This window comes from Nicotiana tabacum, chromosome 12 (assembly GCF_000715075.1).
Source record: "Nicotiana tabacum cultivar K326 chromosome 12, ASM71507v2, whole genome shotgun sequence".
NCBI classification, from domain to species: domain Eukaryota; kingdom Viridiplantae; phylum Streptophyta; class Magnoliopsida; order Solanales; family Solanaceae; genus Nicotiana; species Nicotiana tabacum.
The window spans coordinates 128,590,575-128,597,134 of record NC_134091.1 but is presented as its reverse complement, the minus strand read 5'-3'; positions in this window follow the sequence as shown (position 1 = coordinate 128,597,134).

Below are 6,560 nucleotides of genomic sequence, written 5' to 3'. Positions count from 1 at the left end.
TGGCTTGAGAGGCTAAAATTATATAAGAGAGAAATTTATTTGGAACTTACCATGTGTTAAAGGATTATTTACTTTCTGCATGTTAATGAGTTATTATTATTATTTGCATAACTCATGCTTATTTGGAATTTCTTTATTCATATTGGTAGCCCATAGTAAGTGTCGAAGTCGACCCTTCATCACTACTTCTTCGAGGTTAGACTAGATACTTACTGGGTGCATATTGTTTATGTACTCACGCTACACTTCTGCACTAATTGTGCAGGATCTAAGGCAGGTGCATCTGGAGGTCCTACCGGCGCGCATCCCAGATATCCCGAGGCCTAGTGGTGAGCTGATTCCTAGAGTCGCCCGTTTGCATTTATTTCTGTCTATTTTCATTTTAGACAGTAGCTAGAGTTTTGTATAATCTATTAGTGCTCATACATTTGTGACACCATGTCTTGGCATACATACTAGCAGACATATAGTTTTGGATTATTCTATTGTTATGATTGCACTCAGCTGCTTTCGTCTAATTATTTAAAATTTGATGTTTCTTAACCTTTTAATTAATGGAATTTAATTACTTGAAAACTTAATTAAAGATAAATAACATGGTTTAATTCACTGTTGGCTTGCCTAGCAGTAACGTTGGGCGCCATCACGGCCTATAGAAGAATTGGGTCGTGATGTATTTTATTAATCTATATTTTCTTGTGTTATTTTTCCTTCTGCCCCTGTCTCTTCTTCTAAATCTTGTTATGTTCATGCTCTACCTTATCTTGTTTCACCATTAGATGTTCCTTTACATTCTCATGTTCCTTTACACACTTTTGATAGTCCGTTGTGTTCCTACTACATCTTCTGATACTTCTTCCCCTTCTGAAAACATGCCTTTTCCTTCTACATCTTCTGATGTCTCTTTCTCTCCTGATGATATGGATTTCTCTATATATATTCAGCAATGTACTCAATAGAAAACAATCATATATCCTAAAATATAGCTAACAGAACATAGCTATCCTAACTAATAGAGATTGTTATCCTAATTTATAGAGATTGAACTTTATCTCTAACATCTCTGTTCCTGAACTTCTAAGGAGCTCTAGAACCCATGAAGTTCCTTCTCATTTTAAGGAATACATTGTTCTACTTCCTCCCTCTGTTTCCTGCTCCACCACTGCCTCTCTTTCAACATCACAAAGTACTGCAGTAGAGCCTCATTCATTCACTCAGGTTGCTGCCATACCAGCTTGGCAAAAGGCCATAAGTAAAGAGTTTGAAGCTCTAAAGGCAAATCAGACCTGGGCAATTATTGAATTGCCTCCTGGGAAGAAGCCAATAAGGTGTAAATGGGTGTACAAAATCAAATATAAAGCTGATAGGAGTGTTGAAAGGTATAAAGCAAGATTAGTGGTTAGAGGTAATACCCAAGTAAAAGGGGTTGATTTTACTGAGACCTTTTCTCTTGTGGTTAAGATGTGTACCATTAGATGTTTGGTTGTTGTTGCTGTTAAAAGACAATAGTCTCTATTTCAATTCAATGTTAATAATGCTTTTTTTTCATGGGGATCTTGATGAGGAAGTGTACATGAAGCTTCCTCCTGGTCTTTATGTTAGTTCATCTTCGGGGACTGCTCCCTTGGTTTGCAAGTTACAAAAGTCCTTTTACGGGATCAGGCAAGCCTCTAGGTAGTGGTATGCTAAGTTATCTCAAGTTCTTTGTTCTAGAGGTTACACTCAGTCACTAAATGACTATTCTTTGTTTGTTAAGAAAATTGAATCTTCCACTGTTTTCCTTGATGTTTATGTGGATGATATTATTTGACTGGGGATGATTGTTTGAAATTTCTGCCCTCAAAAGTTTTCTCCATGCCCAGTTGAAGATCAAGGATTTGGGGATGTTGCATTATTTTTTGGGTATTGAGATATGTTATCACAAGTCAGATGTTCTTTTGCATCAAAGGAAGTTTGTTTCTGATTTGCTTAGTGAATTTAATTGTAGTAAAGTGTCTCCCGTTACTCGTCCTCTAGAACTTCATCACAAGTTGCATTTTGATGTTGGGGATCTACTTCCTCGACCTGACACATATAGGAGTTTAATTGGGAAGTTGAACTTTCTGACTCATACCATGCCAGATCTTTCCTTTGCTGTCTAACATTTGAGTCAATTTTTGAAGACACCTAGAGTTCCACATATGGGTGTTGCCTTATATGTCTTACGATACTTAAAGGGCACTTATGATTTTGGAGTGCTTTTGAATAATTCTTCTTCATTTTCTTTAATTGCTAACTGTGACAGTGATTGGGCTGCTTGTTCTGAATCTAAATGACCTGTTACTGGTTTTTGCATCCAATTGGGTGATAGTCTCATCAGTTGGAAGTCTAAAAAATAACATATTATTTCCTTGTCCTCAGCCGAAGCAGAATATCATGCAATAAGAAAAGTAGTGGTTGAATTGGCTTGGTTAGTCAGACTCTTAGATGACTTAGGTGTTTCTGTTGTTGACCTAATCGCAGTTCTTTATGACAGCCAAGCTGCAATTCACATTGCGAAGAACCCGGTATTCCATGAGCGTACTAAATACATCGAGGTCAATTGTCATTTTATTCGTACCAAATTGGCTGATGGGCTTATTTCTTTGTTTCACGTTCGTACTTGTTCACAGTTGGCTGATATTTTCACGAAGTCTTTGGCAGGTCTGCAGCATCGTGCTTTAACTAGCAAGCTGGGTGTGTGCCCACCCTACAACTTGAGGGAGGGTGTTGGAGTTATATGAAGTGTATTTGGGCCTGGCCCAGTTTATTTATATATTACCGTAATAGCTTTAGTGAGTAGCCTTAGTAAGTAGTCTTTATTTTTGAGTTGCACAAAGGCCCAAAATATATAAGAGGGGCAACAGAACATTCCAGAGGAGTTTTGGTCAATTTGACTGAGTATTGAATACAAGGTCTTTCTCCTGTTTCTCTTTTACATTTCATGAAACCCTAGCTACAATTTGTTGATTCCTATCGATTTTAATGGATTAACAAATCGGAGCACATTTGAAAATTGAAAAACAATAGCAAATAGAAAAATCATTCCATGAATTTATTTTCAATCTATACTCTATATCTCATGTAAGCAGGGACGGAGCTATAAGGAAACTTATAGTTTCCGTCAAACTTAATAGGTTTATTTAAAATTATATATGTCAAGAAATTAATTAAATATGTACGAATTTTAAACTTAGAATCTAATATTAACACTTCAAATCATAATAGAATTCAGAATCGATTAAGTTCAAACCCTTAATCCGTAAGAAAGAGACACACAACAAACACTGATCAAATTAATTTCCCAGAACAAGCAATGTACAAATTGGCAATAAAAATTTCACGTGACAATCTTTTGTGTTTCCATGGAAATTTTCATCAACCAATTGCTCAGATATGGGGACAGACTTATCACTCCTGATTATTAATGCCTGAAATTGTAAGATTCTTATCTTCCTTTCTAGTTTGTGCTAAGAAAAGAAACATCATAAGTGATGTGACAACTTCAAAGACAGGAATTCTGTTAGGTGTAACTGTGTAAATAAAGTCTCAGCGTAAAAAGTGATTTTATTTATTTAGTTGTAGTGGCATTGAATACTTTTAATAGTGTGAGACATAATGGATATAACATTATGACCAGGGGTGTTCATAAAAATTCGAAAGCCGAATCAAACCGACCAAAAAAAATGAATCTTTTTAGGTTTGATTTTGGTTTTGAATTTTAAAAACCGATCAAATTTGATTTTAATAAAAAATATAACCGAAAAAACTGAACCAAACCGACTATAGAAGTAGCTATTAAATTTATTATTACACCTATATATATATATGTGTGTGTGTGTATTTTTATATAAAGTTTCTAAAATTTTATGGTACGTATTAGTCGTTTGTATTTTTAGTCCAGTTCTTTGCTATTATAATAATCTAATTATTTGCCTTTACATTCTAGTTTGATTGATAGTTTTCTTTTGCTAAGTAAAAAAAATTATTTCATGTTAAAAGTAATTGATTTTCAATTGAATATTTAAGTTATTCATCACTATTTGATTCAATTATCATCACTATATCTTGATAAATGATAGATTTCTTAAAGAACAATTGGTTTGATAGTGTTACGTTGAAAATGTAGTCGCCGGAATATGTGTTTGGTAGTGTATGTCTCATATTTAAGAAAAAACAGGATAAAAACCGAAAAATCAAAAAACCGACAAAAACCGAATCGATAAAAAAATGACTTAATTGGTTTGGTTTGGTTCCAATATTTGAAGAACCGACTTATTTGGTTTGATTTTTTTTTAGGGAAAAACCTATCCAAACCGAACCATGAACACCCCTAATTATGATATTCAGGTCATCTCAATCTAATACTTTCGACGTATAACATATTTTCATGTATAAAAATCCACTAAAATTACACTAACAACATAGCAAGCTTGAACCCATAATTTTGAAAATACAATAAATTCAAAAATCTTATTGAAGCCATAAAATTTAAATCCTACACCCACCTTTAATGTGAGAGTTTTTGGAGAAAACTGTGTGAACTTGATAAAAAAACAAACAATATTTCCCCATGATAAAAGTATATTTTGAGGCATTTGAGAAGTAAAAAACCAGTGAACTTGGTTTTTAATTTGGTCTCTAAAACACCATATTGAATTTTTTATTAAGCTCTTTTTATGCTATGAGCTGCACTGTGTAAGTTAGTTTTCCTTCTCTTACATTAGTCCGAGATCGATCAGAGATGACAAGATAGTGTTTACCCGAAAAACAGATAGAGTTGAATTTATACGTAGTTCTAAGGATACGTGGTATAACTTGGTACAAATCGAAAAAGTGAGTAGAAATATATCGAATATTGACTGTAAAAAAGGAATGAAATACAAACCCAGTTAAGTAGGGAATGGTTTATATACAAGCAAGATGAATCAAAGTCCAAAGCCCCAAAAAGGATAATCTTTGCTATATTTCTGTGTAAATCTCAATAATCTTTGAGATGTGAGAATGTATTAATGTCTCTTGTCTGGATGTTCCCCCCTCTATAGAAAATCCTACTTTGGATATAGTAAAAAATACATAGTGAATATCCCATGATAGATTAATTAATTAGTCTTTCCTTAATTCCCGCCTAAATTCTCTTCCTAAGTGCGGCTGCAACGTCTCTTTGTCTCTAAGCTCGATCTTGGTCGGTCCTGGTATTGGTCGATCTCTGGATCTCGAGCTCGATATTGATTCGAGCTCGATACTAATCGGTCTCTGGCTCTTGAGCTTGATAACACTACTTCATATCACAACTCGATATTGACTCGAGCTCGATATTGATTGGTCCCTGAATCTTGAGCTTGATAACCTGACTTTGCTTCTTATCTCGATGTTACAATGACGACCCTCGGTTCATCATGTTCCAATCTCGACCAATTACACGGAGGGAAAACTCGGATTTGACCGTATACAGATAGTTTTCTTGTTTCTCGTAAAGAAAGTGACGAGAAACGATATGACTTTCCAACGATATGACTAGATATACACCGATGTCCGCATCGAGCCCGACCATGACGTACGTGATAAATGTCCCGTGGGTTCAGTTACCAAGGCATTAAATATGTGTCAGATGATGGTCGACCACTGCTGATATTGAACCATCATCACCAAATCTATAAATAACCCCCTTCCTTAATCATTTTAAACTTTTTACTTTTAACTCTTCTCATTCTATCCTTCACAGTTCTTCGTCTTCTCCAAAATTATCTATTTCCAGGTTCTGAAAAGTTCTTTGTTTGATCTTCATCAAATACCGAAATATTTCAATTTCCCGTCTTCTTTGTTCTTTGAAAACCTAGAAGGCCCAGATATCTAAAATCGTTCATCAGAATGAGGTTGCTTCCTCATCTCGGTCGGCCAGTGAGAAAACGGTGGTGGAGCCACGTCTTGAAGAACTCATTCTTGGGGTGTGTGTTATTGATTCTGATTTTAATGTTGACAAACCCTCTTCGGTTGCCGGTCGATGCGAGCCGGTATCGAGATACATATGCTAGATACCAAAAAGTCTCCTCGATCTGGTGAAGAAAGAATGTAATTGGGTAAACAAAGAGGTCGTGATACCGACACCGGAGGAATCAATCACTACTCACGTGGAAGGGTATCTGAGTATTTACACTTACCCTTTCACGTTGGGTCCCCTCGATCCAGTCATCATCGACTTTTTCAAGAAAAATCAGGTGACCCTCAGCCAAATTCATCCTTATTTCTTGAGGATCGTGATCTTGATCCTTTTTCTTTTGTGAGCGAAATCGATGGGCTTCCCTTCACCCTTGACCACCGCATAAGATTATACAACCCTCGACTTCACCGAGGCGGGTTGATAAAGCTTCAACGTCGTGCCACCAAGGTATTCACCTCGAGAATAGATGAAGACAAGGATCGGGGCTGGATGGGCCGAATTGTTCGAGTGAAGACCTCGGACCTGATCCCGGCTGAGAGCATGCCGTTTGCTGAGAAATGGAACATGAAACGTGAGTATGATCCTGTTTTATATTTCCGTT